Genomic DNA, 24,585 nt, shown 5'->3' with positions numbered 1-24,585 from the left:
GTACTACAGTTGTTTGAGAAGCTATCTGCCCCTCTCTCCTCTCCCAACCCACTAAATTGCTGGTATTTTAGAATCAGGGACAGTATCTCATTTCTTTCTTATAGTCAGTCCCATCATACTACCTGCTTAGTTGTAGTGCATAACAGGTGCTACAGATTGTTGTTAATAGCATAATTGAATTTAAGCAGAAAAAAAGTTGATGAATTGATTTACCAACTTAGAATTTAAATATAAATTTTAAAAATTTAAAAGCAAACATTACATGATCAGTTCAGTTTAGATTTAGCATAAAACAAGTTGATATTACACGTTTTATAATATTTGAGACCGGAATATATGATACAGTAAAATGAAGTGCTTCTGTGATGCAAAAAGAGATATTTACAAAACCAATTTTATTTTTCTTTTAGTTAAACCTCCTGTCATGTAACCATTTTGCTAGAGTATATATAGAAGATACTTTGAAAGCAGGCAAAACTGCAGAGCAGTTGAGGAATGAAAACAGAGCTAGCAGGACCATATCTGATTGCTCTCTTGCCTGTTTTGGAAGAGGCTTATGGTTGTGTTGGTGAACTTTATAACAGTTTAGAGGATGGAGTGCTATTCATGTTATGTTTTGTTTTGTTTTGTATTTTTTGAGACAGGGTCTCACTGTGTAGTTGAGACTGACCTGGAACTCACTATGTAGCCCAGGCTGGTCTTGAACTCACAGGGATCCTCCTGCCTCAGCCTCCCGAGTGCTGGGAATACTGGCGTATGCCACCACACCCAGCTTATTCTTGTTATGGATAGGCAGCACAAGTGTCAGAACCTGACCTCAGGGAAGCTGAGATAGGCCTACAAGTCATATGATTTCTCAATTTGGCCACCTACCCTTTTGTAGAACTATTTGAAGCTAAGTACTTAAATTTGTTTCTGGAGGGCTTCATTTATCAATAATACTTAAATTTTCTAACATTAAAAAAAATGGTATAGCTTTTAGGCAAAATATATGAAGTACAAAATACATATTTCTAACTATTGAGTTTTTGTCTCATGGTTAGAAAAGGCAGCAGTTTAAAAAAAAAAAAAGCCCATGGAATGGGCAAGGTAGCACAGGCCTGTAATCCCAGCACTCAGGAGGCTGAGGTAGGATTGCCACAAGTTCGAAGCCATCCTGGGCTACCTAGTGAGTTTAAATCCAGCCTGAACTACACAGCAAGACTTGGTCACAAAAAATAAGATAAAATTAAAATTTAAAAATGCCTACATAGTTCCATACCCTTAGATAGAATTGTGGGAAGAATAAGCTCTAGTGAATTGTTGAATGACATCCTGTAACCACCAGTAATGTATATGTATTGTACAGTTAAAAATTCAAGAAAATAGATCCCATGTTAAGAATCCTAAAAAAAATATAAAAATAAATTAAAATTACACCTCAATAAGATTTTAAAAGTAAAAATGAGTAGTGCATGTCTCATGAATGCTTTCTATGTTGTGACTATATTAATTTTATTTTTACTTGTTTTTTACTCTACTTTTGACTCTTTTCTCAAAGCCAGAATTATTGATTATAGGTTGTGTTTTGTTTGTGTTGCTGAGGCGCAAAGCACTGTACTCTGAACTATAACTGCAGCCCCTCTAGGTTGGGCTTTGGGGACTTTTTTGTTTTTTAATAAGATATATATAATTACTCTTCACTATTTACTTTGCATTAGCCTTTTTTACGTAGTCTTTTATCTTCATCTAAGCAGTGGTAAAGTGCATTGTTTTCAGAAGTATTATGCTGTGGTACAAAGCCATAGTTTGTATTATCTTCATGCTTGTAAATGTAAAACAATCGCATCAGTTAGTTAATTTTTTATTTAGATGGGGAACATGACTACCAGCTAATGATTGCTAAATGTCAACTTTTGCCTCAATAAGCTTGTCATTTATTATTGCTTATATTGTGCACATTTTTATCCAGAAAAAAAATTATCAAACATTAACTACATCTTAATTATCTCCAGCCTTGTCTCTTCATAATTGTTTTCCTTTAAATCCTAAATTACCTCTTTCAGCAAATAACCATTGAGCAAACATTAACTCGACAGACGTCAGTATTCATTTACCATATATAATTTTTTTTAACTCTTCCTGTGAAGAGCCCCGTGCAGGTCCCTGAGGACCCTTCCCTAAAGTTGCTCACTATCCGTGTGTCAAGTGTCTCAGTGAGCACACAAGTGTCAGTGGCTGTAAGGAGTGCTGTGTTGGAGGTGAGCAGAGGGTTGTGGGGCTTGAGACTTTGCACTTCAGATGAAGGCTTATGGATTCCCCTCACAAATCTGTTTTTTCAAGGGAGGCAAAATAAGAGAGTTCTTCAGGTAGGAAGTTACAGAATATAACCAGAGATTCCTGTAGAGAAGAATTGCATTTCACTAACCTGTTACCTTCTGAGCCCTGAAAACATGGTCAGCACTTTTAACAAAGAGTTACCCATGTTGCGTCACCCCTTCTGAGAACAGAAGCAGTAAACCCCTCTACCATTCTAGGAGCATGTCTGATTTAGGCTGCAACCCTCTAGGATGGCAGACTGTTCTGCAGTGTGAAGCTAGCCCTGTATAAACTCAGTTCTTACTGCCTTAGCTTCAGTTTACTTTGTGTCCAGGCCCCTTTTCTCTCTCTTGAGTTTGCTCCTTCATTTGAATCTCCTGTATTGTTATCCCCACAACTGTCTGGGTTTTATTCTATCCATAACATCTATACTGTGTATAAAGTTAGTGTATTATGAAAATCAGCTGTGATGATTAAAAAAAAACCCACTTCCCTATGTCTTATCTTCATTGCCACTGGCAGTGTGACTTTATTTGCTTACCCTCCTTCTTTTGCATTTTAGTCTTGTCATCTGTAGGGATGAGAGGACTGCATAGGAAAAGTACGTAAAGTGTACAAGCATATAAAGTGAATAAGCAATCATTCCAGGGTGCTTCAGCTACGCAGCAGTGGTCACTTCTCTACACAAGTTTGCATAGTTGGCTCTGTGTGTGTGTGTGTGTGTGTGTGTGTGTGTGTGTGTGTGTGTACTGGGTATTGAACCCTGGACCCTCACACTGAGCCATGTTTTCATCCCTTTTTTATTTTTTAATTTTGAAATGAGGTCTTGCTAAGTTACAGAGTTGCCTGGGCTGGGCTTGAATCCTCCTGGAGTGCTGGGGTTAGAGGCATGTGCCACCACACCCAGCTCACAACTTTAAACCATCTATGCTGAAGATTGCAATTTTTGAGTTTTTTAATGCGGTTCATATCAGAGAACGAGCATTTGAAAAGAAAAAAATTTATTATGTTCTATTATAGGGATTCCAAAAAACTGAGCACTGGGCATTGAAGGGTTAATCTATTTCCTATTTCAGGCCTATCCCTCTGCCCTGTGATGAGCTCCTTGCCCCTTATATTTTTGGCACTTTGCTTTCCTTTTGATGACTGCTTAATCACAGTTCTTTTTTCTTTCTTGTTTGCTGCTTTGATCATAACTAAATACCTGTTGCCCAGGCATACCCATTCAGCAGGCACTTCCGGTAGGCTAGACTGTGCTAGTCATTGGGTCCAGAGTTGTCTCAGTTAAGGTGAGGAACACATGGAAGCAGCTAGCTAATATGAGAAGTTCTGGGATGCAGATATTTAGACAAAACATAACGGAACCATAGATCAAGAATATAGCTTAGAAGTCAACGAGTTCTTGAGTTTTTCCTTCCAAAGAAAAAGATCATACCAAGCAGAGGAGTTTTCCATATAAAGGCAGGTAAAGAAAGGTGTGTCAGCTATAAGTAGTCACCACACAAGCACAACTCCGTGTTGCCCTCTCTGTAGTAGTAAAAAGTCAAAGTGAATACAACACCCTTTTACTTCACAGACTAGCTACTGTTGACTTAATAGTGCGTGAAAAGCTCTGCTTTTTTTGTAGTGATTTTCTTGGTGTAAACAAAATGAAAACCAAACACGGGGGTAGCACAAAGCTCAGAAAGCAGTATGTGACTATGCCAGTTCTTGACTTGTATCTCAGACTCAGCTTTCTCTCCACTCCTTTTTGTGTTTCTTTTCTTTAATCACCTATGAAATGCCAGACACTTTACCAGCGTTCTTTTTTTTAACCCATAATAGCTAAATGAGTTAGGATTTCTCTTGTTTTACAGCTGTGAGAAAATGGAGTCTCAAAGGAATTTTTTAAAACCCCATACAAGAACACTTAAGTCAGTAGGAAAGCTCTTCCCTTGACCAGCATATTGCTAGCTTCTGCTGGTCATCCTAAAATGAAGCTTAGGGCTGCCACTAAATGACTAGCTGAGTGGCTGGGACAAGCAGAGGAAACTTTGTAAATTTCTTTTCCCTCACCCAAGAATAATCGAGGTAGGTGAGTCTACGCTTCCTTTTAGGTGAGTCTACGCTTCCTTTTAGCTTCATGATATCTTTGTAGGCTTCTCCCATCTATTTGGTTATGTCTGCCGGTTGTCACTCTGACCAAGTACAGGTTATATGATATGATGTTCTGTTGCACAGGTTACAATGGAGTAACTACTTAGAGATGACTGTCTTCAGAAAAATGGGAGTAAAAATCACCTGAGGAGAGGCACAAAGGTGCTTTTGGAGGTGCCCCTACCCCCTAGTTTCACATGTTCATAGGGGTTCAGTGTTTGTAATATATTTTGGTCATAGCCATGCCCTCTGAGTGGTCTTTGCTAATGCTGCTCCAGGCTTAAACTGACATGCGTTGAAGTAATCTGATTTACACAGCTCAGAGACACCTCCTTTTCTTAGCCAATATTGTAGATGGGGAAGTTCTTTTCAAGCTAAACTAAATGTTCCACAGAGCTAAAGCTTGCCAAGCAAAGCTCATCCTTGTGACTGTTTTAGTCATTAATAGTTATACCATATTGCTAGAGCTTTATGTCACCATCAGCCAAAGATTACATGGATCCTTGACCAAATGATGTTTGCTGGAGAGGAACCCCCCACCCCTTTGGTTTTGTGTTTCACTTTCATTCTAACACATGTTTGGGTGTGTTTGTTTATCAAATTTTAATTTCATGAACTTCATAGAACTTTAGTTGGGGACCTCTCATTTATGCTAGTTTGAGTTCTGACTGAGGCAGGAGGATCATCACAAGTTCAAGGCCAGCCTGAACTGTAGAAGCAAGATCCTGTATCAAAAATAAACAAAAAACAGAGGGCTGGGGATTTAGCTCAGTGGTTCCGCTGCCTACCTCACAAGCACAAGGTCTCAAGTTTGATGCCTGGTGACAAAAACAAAAACAAAACCAGAGAGGGCCAGGGATGTAGATCAGTGGTGCTGCCCCTGCCTGGCAAGTGCAAGGTCTTGAGTTCAATCCCCAGTACCAAACAAACAAAAAACAAAAAATCTGAGAGAGAAAAGAGGAGGGTCCTTAGGATAATGAATTCAATCATGGGGGTACCTGTTATCCTGTGTAATAGAAAGTCCAAAACTAAGAAAGCTAAAATATGTTCTGCATTATTTTGCTCTAAAAATGTCATCTCTTTTCCCTAGCTTTCCTTACAGTAACTAATCACAAGTTATTTTATGTACCTAAAGTGCAAGTCATTTTACATACTGAAAAAAGCAGTATAGCAAATGACATTTTACAAGATTTAAATGAAACAAATATTTAAAATTGGAATTGGAAAGCAGGGAGACAGGGAGGTAGACTATTTCTTAAGTTGTATGGTTCCTTCCATATTTTCATTTTAAGCCTCTAGCACTTAGTAGAGAATATTTTTATTTAAAATCTACAAAACTGACCAAGGAGAGGAGAAATTTGATTGCTCAAAAGTTACCCTACAAGATTGGATCAGTAAATATATATAAATCCCCAAAACAGTCAGGTGCATATATGTGCCAGATAATGTCTGGTCCAGCCAAGAAAAACTTGATTTACTGCATGACTGTGGTGAGAGCACTGGTTCCCAACAACTCTTGCGTTTGTAATTTTTTTTTTTTTTTTTGCGGGACTATACATTGGGCAAGCAACTGCAGGGTTAAAAAAAGTCCTGGCTGGATTTAACATACTGGGGGCATTGGATCCCTAAGAATGTCACATCTTGTCGATGCCAATACATCAGAGTATCTCCGTGATACTCAATCTGATGTCATTGGCAGGTTTTCCTCTGTATTGGAAGGGTGATATTTATAAGGGAGAAATTTTTTTCATATATTTATCTCTCTTTCTGTGATTGCAGTGTTATGAGTTGTTTTTTTTGTTTTGTTTTTTTTTTTTTTTTTAAGGTATGAAATAGTACTGGCAAGTAAGTCCTAAGAAAACTGGGTCTGGATTTCATTTTGTCTCTTCAACTCTGTGTGATCTTGTGCACATTCCTGACATGTTACAAACAGCTTGTGTCTCTGAATGTGCAGTATCAATTTTCAGTGGTGAAAGCCCCAAAAGGAAACAGACCTATTCTTCCATGCATAAACAGCTGGGCAGTTGTGGATGGAATTAATTGCTGATATATATATTGGCTGTGTTTTTCTTTTCTTGTCATTTCCTTTGCAGCAGTGAAAGTGAAGTTTGACTTGAAAACAGCCATTTCTAGCAGTGCAAATCCAAAAAGTATCAGGATGAGACTCTTCTAATAAATATCCAGCTGGCCCCTTTGAGTTTTTCATTTTAGGGCTGAGATGAGGAAGAACAAATGGCAGGCAGCAAGTGATTCGTGATTATGTACATGGTTGGAAGGAGAACCCAGGCACTTGGACTATGAGAGGAGTATTTTGAAAGGGTTAATTTATCATAGGGTAAGAGTGACCTCATACTCTGACAAAGGCTGGATCATTTGGCACCCACTTCCTGGATCCTCAGAGAATGTGTTCTACAGTGTCTCTCAAAATAGTGAAATGTCCAGTGCTCCGGACTTACTCTTTCAGCATGAAAGAGTAGCTGCTGGTGAGGGTAATGTGACAGCATGCATCATTAAAAATAGCATTTTCCTGTTCTTCTCAAAAGTATTTTCCGTTGTTTTGAATTCTGTGTAAACAATTATAGTTTATTTTTACATATTTAGATATTTTATTTAGAAAACATAGTACTTCATGACAAAAAGAATTCAGTGAAAAAATAACTGCTTATACAGGAAATAAACATTTTGAACAACTAGCAGATATTTGATCATAGTTTCAATACTGACATTTTAAACAAAGATTTTTAGATAGTGTATATATATGTGACATATCTTATGGAATGAAATATCTTATTTGGAAAAAGTCATGGAGATTTTTTAAAATTAAAATTCTTATGGAATTATTTGAAAGTTAATTATAATATTTTACGGTGTACATATTAGTGATTTTCATCAAATAATTTCCTCTTTTAAGTGTACATTTTAATGTCCTACCAAAGCAAGTCCACAAATTACATCCTTCATTTTTTAAGGCAATTTTTGCCAATTGATAATAATATACTTTTGTTGCTTCTGTGTTGCCAGGAGAAGGAGAATTTTGGTAAGGAAAGAGATGATTTGTGATTATATTCAAGTCCCTTAAAAATAGGCCAAATTAATGTTCTAGAATGAGCAGTGTTTCTGACTCCTTAAAGTATGTAGAAACCACTGTTGCTAAACTTAGAAGTCAGCGTGGTTGGACTTCCTTTATAATAGTATACTTCCACGTAACGTCTGTTACTATGTCAGGGCCCTCGAAAAACAGGCACCCCCGGCAGGGCTCACACCTTGGATCACTCTCTCCCAGTTACACACACACACACACACACACAAGTCTCTGCAGTTTGCTCCAAGACCTGGTTGAGCTGTGTGCTCTAGCTTGCATTTCTACACACACACACACACACACACACACACACACACACACGAGTCTGTGCAGTTTGCTCCAAGACAGGAAAGCTGATCTACAAACACAAACTTTTCGAAACCCTGTTTCTTTGAGGACGATTAACCAATTAATTGTATTTGTGGGGCCCTGGAAGATGTGGTAGCGATATCAATGTGCAGTTTGCTCTCACTGAAATCTGCATGGGTGTGTTGTTTCCCCCAGAGTGAGCTCCACCCTTACTCTAACCGCACAGAGTGTGGATATCTTGCTCTTTAAAACAAAGTTCATTTTTCGGGCAGCATTGCATCAGAATTGCCACACAAAAACCAGCTTAAGAAACATACAGCAGCTTTATTTTTTGTAAGTAAAGGATTATCTATTGTAATACTGATAACTCACAGTTTAGAGGAGAGCATAGATAAGATAAATGGTTAATTTTGTCCAGCTGCTAGTGATATGAAGTATTCTTAATAGGGAAGGGTGGAGGGGGTAAAAGGAAGGCAGGGTATGGGGGAAAAAATAAGAACCAAGATATATCATGTAAAGGTACAAGATCCCGACAATGAATGTAACTGTATTGTTCACTTTAAATGTACCAATATACTTAATGGGGAAAAAATATGCAGTATTCTTTGGGAGGAACCTGTGGTTTTATCACACAACTAAGTTTTTTTTTTCCTTTTAGTTCATTTGTCTGCTTTGTTTTTTTGAAAGCTGTGTACTGAATTACTGTTTTTAACTTTTGAGGGTGACATTGACTGTTTAAATGAAAATACGACTAGTTGCCCAAATGTACTTTTTTTTAACATAAAAGTGTTTTATACTGAATTTATTGGAGTTCTTTATAGCATAATCTGGCAATACTGCATTTCGAGACATCGTGGCATGAACTTTGTGTGTAAGAGTGGGTTCATTGAATTAAAAAAAAGGCAGTATCTAAAGAGCCTTTATTTCTGTCATAATGATGCTTTGTCCTGTTGCTGTTGGGTATTTGTCAGAAGAGTTAGGGGGGAAAAAAAAAAGAGTTGGGGCAGGCTGCAGCCCAAAGTTCTGTTCCATGCCTCGGCAGTTCCGTGCCTCTGTGTTCTTTCTAGAGTTTGTGACGTGAATGGTAAGTTGAATGAAGAATTACTGTTGTTCAATAAGTCCATGTTCAGCATGTTTTTTCCTTTGCAGTGGGGTCTGTCTGACATCCCCACCCCATATATTAGGGTTCTGTCAAGTGCTTAGCAAACTGAGCACGCTGAAAGAGGGGCTGTGTGCTGTGATGTCTGTGTTGACTGTTGTCGGCCTGTGGTGGTGTTCACTGTGCACTTTTGGGGAAGACACACCCATTTGGTGCAAGCAAATTTAACACCCTGCCTCAGTTGAAATCAAAGTCGAGTGTCAAAAATGGGATATTTCTGTAATGCTTCCAGGGCTGATACTGTGTCATTCTTTTTGGTCTTAGACTTCCTGACATCTTTCTTTAGCTTTCCTCTTCGTAGCATGGTTCAGTTGTGTTTAGCTATTCTCTAACTTCTTAAGGAGGAAGGAATAAATAAAAGCCTGTTATTCCAGAAGAAAGCACAAGCCTGGGAATTAGGAGACTGGTTTACTTGTTTGAACATTAGTTTTTTCAAATATAAAATTAAGACTTTAGGTTAGGTAAGATCTTTTTCCAGTATAGGCTATTGTTATATATATATATATTTTAAGATACATGCTTATTCCAGAAACCTTAAAGGGAATGTGTTAAAATTGAGAAAAATATGTTTAGATGTTATTCTCAAATGACGTGAAAACCAAAGCTTTAAATAATTTGTGACTTTCAGGAATTTTGGACATTTACTTTTTAATATCCGAGCAGTAGATCTAGCTATAAATCACCTCAACAATAACATGAGTTTGCAAGTTGAAACTAGGCCAGCCTTGTCCACAATGTGATGTGGACATTTCCTTGAGCATGCCTGTACTAGGTTTGTATTTGCTGTGTGTAATCTTGATTAAGTGGCTTTCAGACTTTTTTCCAATATATTTTATTTACATCATGACTTATTATACCCATATGGACATACAGGTCTCTTAATCTGAGAAGAAGATTTCCCTTACAACGAAAAAAAAAAAATCTGCTGTTTTCTTTGCTTTCATTTCAGAAAGTGTTGATTTCAAATCACTGAGCTAGGTGGTGTCTGCTGTCCCTTTCAACTCTAGGAGAGTTCTAGCTAAGATGTTGGTAGTTGTGCCCAAACAAAGCTTACTTTCTAGTCTGCTGTTAAATATTGAAATTAGATGACTTGTAAATGGATTTTTATTTGTAACTATTATAGAAAGTCAGTAACTAATATCTCTAATAATAATGTTAGTTTTTCTTGTCATAATTAAATAATGTAAAGAAAATGGAGTGACTATTTTTTTACTAAGCTGCTCCCAAGGCCATTCCTGTTTGCTCCAGTATGCTATACATATTTTCTCTTATTTATGCATACCCTACTCATGAAAACTAATGCCATGACATAAAAAGGGTTGGAATCTAATTGTTTCCTGAAGAATTAGGTATGTGTCATCTAGATTAGATATACTAAAGTTTCATATTACCACAGGTAAACCCCTTCTTTATCTTCCTTACCAGAGAGCCCTTTCCAAGTGCTCTACAGAAATTCCTTTCTCTATTGTACTTTTTAAGTATATTAATTTTATAACCTAAAAAGCGTATGGTAAAAAGATTAAACAGTACAAAAAGATATATGACAAACTCTTTCTCAACCTAATAACTTCAGTCCTCTGTTTTTCCAGGAATGTTCTATAAGCACATGCACACGTGTGTGCACTTGAATGCCTTTTTAAAAATCCATAGAGGGCTGGTATTTAGCTCAGTGGTTATGCTGCCTACTTCATAAGTGCAAGGTCCCAAGTTCAACCTCCAGTACCAAAAAAAAAAGTCCATAGAGAAGGAAGCAATACATACATTGTGTATTTAGAGCATTCTTTTAAAGAGAGTTATATAGTTCTGTGTAGCTCTTTAGTATATGTTATATATAGCATCAGTTGATCATTACTCCTTTGGTGGATGTCTAGATTATTTTCAAGTTAATTCTCATATTCCTTCTTTCTGATATACTCTTGCTATCATCTTTCTTCTGCCTCCATTTTGGGACAGAACCTACAGTCTCTATGAAGGAATGACAGTGTTATATGGAGATGAAGAAACCCTTACCCCCTCCCCTTTGATTAGGACATCAAGGGGAGGTCCCACTATCCCCATCACTCAGGCCTGGAAAGTCCTGGACAGGAGTAATTTCTCAACACAAAACTGAAAAAAAAATTGGATTAAAAGTCAGATAACTTGAGAGTGAGATTATGGGATAGTGGACAGGATATCTATCTCTTTGATCCTCAGTTTTACCATCTGCGACACAAGAAGTTGAGATACAGGAGTTTCCGTGTTCCTTACAATTTAATTTTTACACAATATTTTTGTTGGAATATTGATTGAATTTATATAATCCAAGTTATATGAAATTTCTGTTTAAGTCAAGAACATCTTTTGTATATATTGTGTGGCCTGTAATTTGACTTGCCATCTGGCCTAAGCTATTTGGAAGTTTAAGAATGTAAAAAAGAGGAAGTTGAATATTCTTCTGTGTTTCTTATAAAGAATATCCTTTCCTTAAGAAAAATCAGTTTCAAGAGTATACTCAATGTTTATAGCAGCACAATTCACAATAGCTAAATCTTTTTTATTTTAATGTATATAAGTAGATATTAGTCAAATACAAAAATCACTCTTCTAGAAAAAAAACAATAACAATTGATAATACAGTCCTACACTGTGTATCATAATCTTAAAAGATTGATAATCTCGGGAATATAAGTCATAGACAAGACTGTTAGCTAAATCTTGGAAGCATCTATATGTCCATTAACAGATGAATAAAGAAAATGTATTTACACACAACTTAAGGATAAACTAGCCATTTGTAGGAAAATGGATGCACCTGGAGATCAGAAAGTGAAGTGAAATAAATCAGACATGTAAGCTTAGTCCCTGGTTTCTCTGATATGAGAAAACCAATTTATAAATAAAGAGCAAAACAAATGATAGACAATAAGAAGTGGGAAAATGGATCTTTCTCAATTGGGAAAAACATCAAGAGATGGAGAGAGAAGGAGATGAAAAAAAAAGGAATGAAGATGTGTTATGGGCATGCACCAACTCCACATGAGGAATGTAAACATTATGTACTGCAAACATGTACTATTTACTGTTAAAATTAAAGTATAAAATTCATTCCAAGGGCCAGGGATTTAGCTCAGTGGTTCCGCCACCTGCCTCACAAGCACAGGGACCGGAGTTCAGTCCCTGGCACAAAACAATTTTGTTTTCATTCCAAGAGGAAAAGCAAAAAAAAAATTTTTTTTTAATCAAACTTGAGTAGTTAGTTGAAGGTTTTGAAGAAGGTTATGTTTGTGTTTAAAATGGACCCTGCTGGGCATGGTAGTGCACGCCAGTAATCCCAGGACTTGGGAGACTGGGGCAGGAGAATTTCCACAAGTTCGAGGACAGCCTGGGCTACACAGTGAGTTCAAGGACAGCTTGGACTACATAGCAAGACCCTGTTTCAAAAAAAAATTTTTTTGATACTTATAATTGTCAATAAATTCTGCCATTCAGAGCTAATCCTAGGGCTTTAAATTTTGGCTTTAGCTTTTTTGTTGGAATTGTTTTCATTCCAGCCTCTATCTCCTTGTTTCGCTGAACTGTGAAATTGACACTACTTGACATGACTAAAATTTTCTGATTATGTGCTGAGGAAGCAACCTTAGAATTAAAGCAGTGTTACAAATTCACACAGCAAAGTTATAAAGTAACGAAGGCAGGAATTTTTGCCTCATAATACATAAGATGTTAGGTTGTTTCTCAATTTTAACTCAAAGTCAAACGACAGCTGTTGAAAAGCGAAATGGAGTAAGAACTTCATGGTTTGATTTCTGCAGTTAAAACTGACTGGAAGATAAAGACATCTTGGCTTGCAGATAGAGGAGTCTGTATGTTTGCGTACTGGTTGCCCTGGCTTTTTGGCAGAAAGTTTGATATACCTTAAATAAGGATACTTTTCTAAAGGTAATTGTATTACTGGAATTCCATGTTGATTTCATATTAGTTGTTTGACATATGGTTCCATTTAGCAAAATGTATTGAAGTTCTCTTAGCCAACCACTGCATTAAATGATGAAATACCTAGGGTATTGAGACCATCTTGCTAACCTCCTAAAATGACCTTGCCCAAGGTCTTCTATTGTTGCAGTTTTCTAATATCTACTTTTAAGTAGAACTTGAACAAAGAAAATTCATTAAATTTGAATCTGTGAAAATGAATGAAAGCAGTGTATTTTCAGTGCTTTAAAAAAGGGGTCCTAGTGTCTTGTAAGGACATTTATTATGGCAGCATACTCATCTGTATGTGGATCTGGTAGTAATTATTCCTACTGATCACTTTCTAAATGAACTAAACGTGTTGTGATATGCAGACTACTTACTTGAACCTAAGTTTTAGTCTACTGAAAACATGTGAGCTGTGAAAACTTCTTGTAATTATTGTACTTTGTATGTGATGCCTGTTGAACAATTGCTTGTAAGAAACTGAAAATGGTCACCCTATAGCTTATTTTTTAAAGTGTGTGTATGTATGTATGTATCTGTTTGGTAGTACTAGGGTTAAACCCAGGACCTTCACACTGAGCTCCACCCCCCACTACCCCCCTCTTTCTTAATTTTTAAAATTTTTGAGACAGAGTCTTATTAAGGTGCTAAGTTGCCCCAACTAGGCTTGAATTTGTGATCTTATGACACATCCCATAGCATCTTTGTCAAACTACCCATCTATTGTGGCATTTACTACTAAGGAAATTCTCCATAATTAGGAATATACAGACTACTACTGTCTACAGGATGTTGGACAAACTTTGTCTAAAACGATTGAAGCCATTTTAGGAAAACAGTGCTGTGATAGCAACATCAGGCAAATAGATAATAGTTTCAACTGAAACAGCTTGGGTAGGGGGAAGGAGAGAGAGAAGGGAGAAAGGGAAAGGTGTGAAAGTCTCTCATTACTTGGCCTGTAATGAATTACCAGAAGGGACTACTCTTTCTCTTCTAGAACTCAGCATTTAGCTAGAGTCCTGTGACACTGAGTGGGAATTCGCTTCCTGTCAGGAAATGCTGACTTTCAATGTATTATCTTGTTGAGACAACCACAATGAACAATAGGCTATTAACGTTTTAGAACAACAAGTGTCATAACTAAGCCAATATTTGCATTGTTTTAAGGATTATTCTGGGAAAAAAAGCTTTGACAGGACTTCAGGATACACTGGACCATCAGTAACTGTTGGACATAAAAGTAATAACAGTGAAAACAGAGAAGAAAAAAACGTGCTTTAATAATCAGGATGAACTTTTTTAGGTTTACTCTACTAACTTCCTGTGCATAGAGAAATAAGAATGAATTCTTTCAAACACATGTTTTGGGCATGAAAAATGTCCATTTAAAAGGCTCTTTTGAACTTTGGGAGCCAAACTATGAAACTAGTGTAAAGAAAAATGCTTCAAATTCAAATTTTCCTTTAAAACTTTCATGCCCCCTTCTGAACTACAATATACAAGAGTATTAGAGCAAGAAGGGAACATAGAACTCATCTGATTAAACCTTATTTTGTATGTGAAGAAATTCAGATCTTCTTCACTAAAAATGTTCCTTTACTACCGTAATACTACATTCTTTTCATCAACAATCCTCAAAATACTGGATATGTTATATAGTCTTTCCTTTCACAACTGCCTTTAACTGGCTTTCACTATAGTTAACTTTTCACATGGACATGTTTTGTTTTTAAACTAAAAAACAATTTGAGGGCAGAACCCAGACTGAAACTTTGTATTTCTTTAGCCTGATAGCTGACTTAATAATGGGTTGGATTGGGTTGGGTTAGGTTTAGTTTTTGAAGGTAATTTTTTTTTTTTTTTTTTGTACCAGGTATTGAACTTGGGCCCTTGCACTTGCAAGGCAGGTGGTGGCGTAACCACTGAGCCAAATCCCGGGCTTGAAGGTAATATTTTTATACTTGAAGGTAATATTTTTATAGCATTGTTTGTACCCAGTCTCACAACATGGCAGTAAGTACAGATTTTTTTTTTAAATGCTTTTTTATACCTTTACACTTTTATTCTAATTACCTTTTGGTTCCCTTAACAGATTTCAAATTGCAGGTCACACAATATTCATTACCTCAACCATATTTGGTACCTTTGATCAAGCCATGAATACCCCAATTTTTAAAAGTTTACTCTAGGGGGCTTTAGCTCAGTGGTTCTGCCACCTGCCTCGCAAGTGCAAGGTCTCGAATTTGATCCCCAGTACAAAAAAAAAAAAGTATCAAGGGGGAAAAAATGAGAACCAAGATCTGTCATGTAGAGGTACAAGATCCCAACAATGAATGTAACTGTACTGTATCCCTAAAATGTACCAATAAACTCAATTTAAAGAAAAGTTTAGATATTCTGCTCTGTTTTATTCTAAGACAGAGAAAGTAGTACTGTGAGTCAGTGGCCCTACTGAGTAACTCTGTGGACAGTTTTTTTTTTTTTTAAGACTTAAGATATTGACCCAGTTACTAAGAGCTGATAGACGTAAATAATTTAAAGGCCATGCAGACTGCAGCAACGTGCTTTAGGAGCACTGAGATGGAGGAGGAGGCTGATTCTGACAGAGAAGAATGGAGAAAGTCATCATGGAAGGAGTTGGCTTTTGAGTAAGACCTCGAGGTGTGGACTAGTACTTGGATGGATGGAGGAGAAAAGGAAAAATAGAACAAGTGTGTAAGAAACATGGTAACTAACAGTCAGGGAAATGGCTTTTGTTTGAAAGAGCTGTTTCCCTCTAAATGTAGGAAGGATTGTCCTGGAGCCTTTTCTATTCTTTTTTTTCAGGGCCTGTATTTTAGAAGGCCACAAGCCGGTTCCTAAGTATTTTCTTCATAAAGATGTGACTTCAGATGCTTTTGTCTCCCTTGGGCAAGGGTCTAAGGAAATGTGTTACTTGGAAAATTGTAGTAGGTGGCTTTGTGTTTCTTAGTTGCAACCAAGAACCCCATTACTACCTTTTAGATGCTTAAAATTACATTTTGCAGCCCTTTACAGTATGATAGAGCCATTCCTTGACAATAGAGATCAAGTACAGACACAAAATATTTACCAAACTCTGGAGAGCTACTTAAGTTACTAAGCTCCATGAAGATAGCTTTTTATTTGACAATAAAGTATTTGATGTAGGCTTTAAGTCCAGCTAAATAGGCACTATAGAGCTAAGCTGAGTCTAGTCTTTGTGAGCCCCAGAAATCCTACTTCAAGCCTGAATGTAAAATACAGCAAGCAGTTTAAGCGGACTCTTCAGGCATATGTCAGTGGGCACAAAAAGCTGAGTCACCAAGTTTATTCTCTAGTGAATTACTATGAAAGCGTATAATGGAGTTACTTCCCAAAAACCCGTCAGAAATTAAAACTACACATAATAAACCTAAACTACTGAACACTATTGTAAAGTTAAAAAATTTTAAGTCTAACCATCCTATGCTAGGGTCTGTCTGTATACTGCACATTACCAAAGTTTAAATCTAAAGGGTAATTCATTAGAAAAAGCCAATTTTTCTAAAAAATTTTGGTTTTGTAACACAGATTTCAGAGATTAATAAACCTCTCTTTTTGTGAACTTCCACATAAAACTTAACAGGTTTCTAAAGTGACACATTATAACTCAAAAGTACCTTTTGGTTTTTTGTTTTGTTTTGGTACCGGGGATCAAACTCAGGCCCTCGTGCTTGTAAGGCAAGCGCTGGAACCACTGAGCTAAATCCCCGGTCCTAAAAGTACCTTTGAAAGTAATTTTCAGATACCATTTCCTGTGCTTAATAAGTTACATTTTTATGGCTCAGTGTTAGCATTTCAAAAAAAGAAAGCAGATAAAGTGATTATCTTGAAACTCTCTTACCAGCTACAATATGGCAGTAAGAACCCCTCCTTTGCAATAGCAGTGTGTAGCTTTTGAATTGATTTTCACAGCCATACTGTATTTTATAAGTTATAGCTCTGAAAGCCAAAAATCTCTAGCTGAAATATTAGATCAGAGTGAACTTTTAGGGCTTAGTCTTACCCTGTGTACTTTAATGTATTTTGCATTTTTCCTCAAACTTTTTTTTGTTGGGGGTACTGGGAATTGAACTCGGGACCTTTTGCTTGCAAGGCAGGCAGAGGCACCACTGAGCTAAATCCCCAGGCTTAAAATGAGGAACTCTTATCTCTTTATGGGATCCTTCCAGCTCTCCCCTGTCCCACTGGTCACAATGACCACATTAGGAATGTACCTAGAAGGAAAGTTCACAATTGCAAATCAGTTTTCTAATATGTACCAACTCCCCGTGATGATGTATTCATTATGTGTTACAAATGTGTACGTGCTAATAAATCAATTTTCTAAACTAGCCCTCTGGGTCAATGTTTTATTTTACAGGCTCAGTCATTTTTAATAATATAATTATAGGATTTTTACATTTCTTCAAACTGAAGAACTACAATTCTTCAGTTAAAAATTCAGTTGCAGTTTAAGAGAGATGCAAGATTGGAATTTAGGGAGTTGGGTTTTCTGTATTGTATTCTGGTATTCACTTTGGAAGAAGTTTACTGAGATTTATAGAACAAGTATTATAATAATAGGTAAGAGTAAATTTGACCTTAAAACTTGACTCTTAAGCAAGGTTTTCAATCTGAAACTCAGTGCTGCACCAATAAATAAGTGTAAGTTTGTAAAGTATGTGAGAGCTGATGCTTCCTTTAACTACCAAATGGTAATGAGTCAGAGATTTAAGGTATCTCTAGAAATTGAGAGCAGTGACTCTTTAAAACTTGTAATCTCTAGTGGTTCCTCTTTTTTAAAACCTCTCATCATGAGCTGTCAAATTCTGGATACTTTTCTGGATCTCAATTTTTAAAATTTCACTGATACCAGGGGACTCAGTAACAGAAACAAAATGTCTGAAAGGCACATTCGAGTAATCAATCCTCTAGTCTCTGTCAACTTTCTATTGGGGAAAAGTGCTTTTTTTTTTTCTCATCCATTTCCAAAAACTGAATATTGAATATAAATGATGATTGAGTGATATGTGTACAATGTCCAATATAGTTTGTAGGAAGAGTAACGTATGAGGCTGTGTTTTTAGATTCTACAAGATACTTGAGGGATTGACTTTCTATGGATAATTATTTACTCATTTTATGCTACATATTTACATATGACTATATCTAGTAATATACTATGTATCTATAAATATATAGAAATGTATGGAAAGAATCGGTTCCATATTTACTTTTCCCAATGACTTATACTGACAACAATTCAGGCTAACATAGATAATGATTGAGTTTGGATTTCAAGAAGATAGGGCCGGGTATTTAGCTCAGCGGTTCGGTGGCCTGCCTTGCAAGCTCAAGGACACGAGTTCAATCCCCGGTACCAAAAAAAAACAGAAGAAGATATACTTCTGAATTTTTGGTACATGCTTTCAAGTTTTTAAATGTGCCCCTTGTGCTGGTAAATATCACCTAATTATAATAAAAGACTTCTTTCAAGTTATCAGTGAATGTTGTCATTGGTACCTACGGAGATCTCTAAGCAAGCTACTGCCTTTTCTTCCCACCCCCTGGTCTCCCATCCTATTCATCAAGTACAGATGTCTGTACAATTCACTGTTGGCTATAATGGGTGATACAGATGAATACGATATCCTTCATCCGTTGAGTATTAGTGCGTATTGAGAAAGAGGTTAGATTCATCCTTAGTATTGTCTGACTGGGAATGCTTTTCATCTTTGGATCACTACTAAATGATTACATTGACATATCAAGCATACACATGATGTTTTTATACTTACACTCTACACTTACATTTTAAACAATTTTGTTTAATGGTTTACATCAGACTACTTTGTTCCACTTATGCAACCTCGGGGTCATAGGGAGACTTTTCATATTTGCTAAAACAGTTTATCTTAACTACCTTTCCCTCTCTCTTTCCCTACTTTTCCTTTTTCTTTCCTTGCTTCTTTCTTGGTCTCCCTAAATTACTCAGGCTGGATTCAAATTACGGGGCTCCTGCTTCAGGTCTCCAGAGTCCTGGGATTATAAACCTATGCCACAACACCCAGCCATCATTATTTTTTTCAAAAAACCAAATAAATAAATAAAATAAGAAATAAAGCAAACAGTACAGTTACATTTATTGTTGGGATCTTGTACCTTTATATGATGTATCTTTGTTCTTATTTTTTCCCCATATCCCTGCCCTCCCTTCCACATTTGTATTTTGTACTCATTTTAGACCAATTTCTATGATCATTCATTCTATTGATGTATTATACTTAACTTTTTAGATCCTGACATAATCTTTTTCCAAATTTGATTTCATATAAAGGCCCAAAATTGTGTAGATTTGCCCAGGATATTTTGTGATACCATTTGTTTATTGCCCTGATGTCCACACCTCTTAATACTGCTCTCCGTATATAGTTAAGTCATGTCTTGCTTAGTACTAATGGGAAAGAACAAGTTCATATGGTGAAGGATTATGAGGAAGAAGTATGGTAGACAAGGATCTGGACCAGAACTTTAATCAACGCTAATGGTGCTAGGTGTTGGTCTTGGATATACCTCTTTATTAAGACATCTGTGATCCAAACTGTTTTTCTCTTGTTAAGCTTTGCTTCAAAGCCTTTAAGGAATTTAAGTGAAAAGGCAAATCTGACATATTGGTAAAATGTTAATAGGTGCTTCTTAATCTTTAATAACTTAGTTACTTAAAAACATGTCCTTTTGGTATTTAGGTCAAATCACCATTATTCAATTACTTCACTCGTATATCTGTTTATTCATACCAGACAGATTGTTAAGTCTACTCACAAGCAGTAGAATTTTTCCCCTTTCTTATAGTCTGATTCTTTTCTGTCATTAGTGTCTGTGAAATACAAATATAACATGAGGCAGTGGGCCTACCTCTTGTGTTTCTTTAAAGGAGTAAATTTTTATCATGGGCCAGTCTGAAAATGACATGTTAATACTAATAAATGTCATTGTTATGACTTTATATCAGTGTACTTGAGTGTTGTACCTTTATAAAAATTGCCTCTGAGGAGCTTTCTCTCATCTGTAAAGTACAATCCTTTAATGTGACATATTCCAAGAGAGCAGGCTCAATATAATATAACAATAAGATTCCAGCGCTTTGTATGATAATTGTGTGTTCCTCCACTTCGGCACTTAGAAAGAGTGACATCTGTGTTACTCAACCCAGGTTTGTTTGTTTCCATTTTTCTCTGCTTTTATTTATGTCTAGTTCAGTTTTCCAGATCTGTCAATTTCCATGTCAATTGTAATAAATTTTGATTAGCAGTTGAAAGTAGCCCATGTTCTTTAGAACTTGGTTAAAATTTCACTGGTTGCTCTGAGGATGTGGCCTGTCATAGTTGTGTAAGGTCAAGGTTGTTTTCTAGAACGTTCTTTCTTTCTTGCCTGCCTGCCTGCCTGCCTTCCTTCCTTCCTTCCTTCCTTTTGGGGATTGAACTCAGGTTCTTTGTGCTTGTGAGGCAGGTGGTGGAATCACTGAGCTAAATCCCCAGCCCCTAGAACTTTAAATACCTTCATAATTTTACAGAAACTTTCATCCAGAAAAACTGTAACTGAGTAAACCACCATTTTTGTTGTTTTAATCAAATAACCTGCTTTGAGGTCTTGACACATCTCTGATTATTGTTTTAAGTGTTGAACAACAGGCCCAATACTTGAAAGGTTGGCCATTTCTGCCTATTCTAGAAAAAGCTGTTAAAGTTGCCAAGATTTTTGAGTTTGAGAAAACTTTTTAAATTAATTTTATTGGTACATTTTAGGTATACAATATAATGATATTCATCATTGAAAATTTGTACCTTTATGTAATCCATCTTGATTCTTATTTTTTCACCATGTTCCTGTCCTCCCTTCAGCCCTTCCAAGCCTCCCTATCTACAAAGACTTTGTTTCCATTTTTTCTTTTTCTCACGTTAATTCCATTCCCATTTTCTTTTTCCCTACTCTTCCCACCAGCCCTTTCCCTTCCCCTTTGTACCTTTTCTTCCCATTTCGCATTATCTATTATACTGTTTAGTACTTATTTACACTTTCAGTTTCTCACACTAGAGAAACTATTCTGTATTTATATATATGCGTCCTATTTATTTCACTTAAGAGTATCACCTCAGTGTGCATCCATTTACCTGTAAATGTCTGTAGTTTCTCATTCTTTATGACTGAGTAGTACTCCATTTTATTAAAATACCACATTTTCTTTATCCAGTCTCCTGTTGATGGGCAGGGCTGCTTCCAAGTTTTAGCTATCACAAATTGTGCTCCTGTGAACATGGGTGCACATATATCACTGTGATATGATTTTTTTTTTTCATTCTTTGGGGAAGGTACCCAGCAGAGGGATGGCTGGGTCAAATGGGACCTCCAATCCGAGTTCTTTGAGGTATCTCCATATTGATTTACACAGTGGTTGAACCAGTCTACACTCCCACCAGCAGGGGAGCAGGGTTCCTCATTCCCCACACTCTGGCCAGCCTTTGTTATTTATTGGTGGATTTCTTGATAGCAGCCATTCTTTCTGTGGTGAGTTGGAATCTCAGCATTGTTTTCATTTGAATTTCTTGAATGACCAGTGATGTTGAAAATTTTTTCATATGTTTATTTTCTGTTTCTACTTCTTAATCTGAGAAACTGTTCATTTCAGGTGCCCATTTTTGGATTGGGTCTTTAAGTTTGGGAGGTCTGATTTTTTTAAAGTTCTTTATATATTCTTGATAGTAGACTGTCTGAGAAAGAGCTAGTAAAAATTTTTTCCCACATTATGGGTTGTCTCTTCACACTGTTGGTTGTTTCTCTTGTGCAGAAGGTTTTTACTAAGAAGAGATCCCACTTGTTGATTGTGTGTGCTAGTTCATGGGCAACTAAGGTTCTGTTCATCAAATCTTTTCCTACATCAATGTCTTCAAGAGTTCTACCTAACCTCTCTTCCAGCCGGTTTAATGTTTCTGTTTTAATATTTAGATCCCATTTTGATTTTAGCTTATTGCATGGTGAAGATAGAGGTCTAGTTTTGATCTTTGACAAGTTGAAACCCAGTTTTTCCAGCACCATTTATTAAAGAGGCTGTCTTTCCTCCAGGCTACCTGTTTGGCTCCTTTGTCAAAGATGAGGTAGCTGAGAGTGTCTGGACTTGTTTCTGTATCTTCTAATCTGTTCCACGGGTCCTCAGGTCTGTTCTTTGCCAGTACTGTGCTATTTTTAATCACAGTGGCTTTGTAGTATAGTTTCAAGTTGGGGATTGTGACCCCCCCCCACCTTGTCTTAATTGCCTAGAATTGCTTTGCTATTCTGGGTCTCTTGTTCCAAATGAATTTTGGATTGTTTTCTCAAGGTCTTTGAAGTATGCTGCTGTGGTTTCAACTGGGATTGCATTGAATCTATATAGTAGTATGGTCATTTTCACTATGTTGATTCTTCCAACCCAAGAGCAAGGAATGTCTTTCTATTTTCTGATACCCTCTTCAATCTTTTTTTTCAGAGTGTTGCAGTTTTAGAGTAGAGGTCTTTGATTTCTTTTGTTAGGTAGAGTCCTAGGCATTTCAGGTTTTTAGATGCTATTGTGAAAGAAATTATTTGTCCCATTTCTTTCAGCAAGTCTGTTTTTTGTTTATAGGAAAGCTATTGATTTTTGTGTTGACCTTGTATCCAGCTACTTTGCTGAATTTGGTTATTAAGTCTAGAAGACTTGGTGGAGGTCTTGGGGTCTTCTAAATAGAGTGTCATGTCATCTGCAAATAATGACAATTTGATTTCTTCATTTCCTATCTTTATTCCTTTTATTTCTTTCTCTTGTCTAAATGCTGTGGCTAATGTTGCCAAAACTGTATTCAACAGGAGTGGTGATAGTGGACATCCTTGTCTTGTTCCTGGTTTTAGCATGAAGGATTTCCATTTTTGACCATTTAGCATGATACCATTTACTATGTTGGTTTTTCATAGATGGCTTTTATCAGATTGAAGTAGAGAATGTCTTCCAATTTTTGGAGGGTTTTTATCATAAATGTATGTTGGATTTTATCAAATGCTTTCTCTGTATCTGTTGAGATGATCATATGGTTTTTGTCCTTGGCTCTATTAATATAGTGTATTACATTTATTGATTTGTGTATGTTGAACCCTCACTGCATCTCTGGGATGAATCCCACTTGGTCAGGGTGTGTGATCTTCTTAATGATCTCCTGCATCCTGTTTGCAGGATTTTTGCATCTGTGCTCATTAGTGAGATTGGCCTATAGTTCTCTTTTTAATTTGGGTCTTTCTCTGCTTTGGGGATCAAGGTGATGATGCTTGCTTCCAGAAATGAATTAGGGAGTATTGCTTCCCTTTCAGTTTCATTGAAGAGTTTAAACAGGAGTGGCAGTAGTTCCTCTCTAAATGTGTTGTAGAATTCAGCAGTGAAGCCATCAGGACCCAGACTTTTCTTCGTTGGTAAGTTTTTAATTATGTTTTCAATTTCATTGATATTGGGTCGTTTAGAATTTTTAGGTCATCTTCGGTCAACTTTGGTAATTCATATGTGTGTAGGAATATGTCCGTTTCTTCTGTATTTTTCCATCTTATTGGCGTTCTCGCAGTAGGTATTGATGATCCTCTGGATTTATGCTGGGTCTGTTGTAATTTCACCCTTTGTATTCCTAATTGCATGGATTTGGGCCTTTTCTTTCCTTTTTTGGGGGGGGGAAATGTTGGCTAAGAGTTTGTCAGTTTTATTCTTCCAAAGAACCAACTTCTGGCTTCATTGATATTTTTTTTATTTTTGTATTGTTCTCGTCTCGTCTCCATTGCATTAATTTCTGCCCTGATCTTTATAATTTCCTCCCTTGTATGAGCTTTGGGTTGTCCTGCTCTTCTTTTTCTGGAATCTTGAGATTCAGTATCAGGTTGTGTAATTGAGCTCGCTCTGTTTACCTAATATGAATATTCACTGCTGTAAATTTCCCTCATAAGACTGCTTTCATTGTGTCCCCTAGATTCCATGTGTTATATTGTCATTGTTGTTTAATTGTAGGAACTGTCTGATTTCTTTAATTTCCTCTGTGACCCATTGGTTATTCAGAAGTGTGTTGTTCAATTTCCATATGTTTATGAAATTCTTGCAGTTTCTTTTGCTGTTGATCTCCAATTTCATCATACTGTAGTCTGATAATATACTATGATCTGATAACTTCAATTCCTTTGCACTTACTTAAACATGTTCTATGAGTGAGTATGTGGTCTATTTTGGAGAACAATCCATGTGCAGCCGAAAAGAATGTGTATTGTGATTTTTGTGGGGTGGAACACTGTAAACATCTGTTAAGTTCATTTCTTCTTCAAATTTGATTGAGTTCTAGTATTTCATTGTTCATATTTTGTCTGGTTGATCTATTTGTAACAGTGGGGTATTGAGGTCTCCCGCTGTAATTGTATTAGTGCTTATATGATTTTTCATGTCCATTAGCATTTGTTTTTAAATAGTTGAGCACATTAGTGTTTGGTGCATATATATTTATGATTGTCATCTCTTCCTTTTGGACTGTTTGCTTTACAAGGATGTAGTGTCTTTCTTTGTCTTTGTCTTTTTCTTTTTCTTTTTCTTTTT

General features: G+C 36.5%; 1 protein-coding gene across 6 annotated transcripts in view; it reads left to right on the top strand.

Annotated features, from left to right (window-relative positions):
* The window catches only part of Add3 (adducin 3), a 135,090-nt gene that overhangs the window by 66,924 nt on the left and 43,581 nt on the right, over positions 1 to 24,585 (top strand). The window contains exon 1 of one of the 6 annotated variants that reach the window (XM_033761439.1): positions 8,136 to 8,158. The exons of 2 other annotated variants lie outside the window; for them this stretch is intronic. The gene's annotated coding sequence lies outside the window, so the exon portion shown is untranslated. 3 more of the 6 variants (XM_010634645.2, XM_010634643.3, XM_010634644.2) reach the window with 3 other exon arrangements.

Source organism: Fukomys damarensis, unplaced genomic scaffold (assembly GCF_012274545.1).
Source record: "Fukomys damarensis isolate Sample0158 unplaced genomic scaffold, DMR_v1.0_HiC HiC_scaffold_8, whole genome shotgun sequence".
Classification (NCBI taxonomy): Eukaryota; Metazoa; Chordata; class Mammalia; order Rodentia; family Bathyergidae; genus Fukomys; species Fukomys damarensis.
Note: the sequence above shows the minus strand (reverse complement) of the source record. Positions and strands in the feature narration are given on the sequence as shown.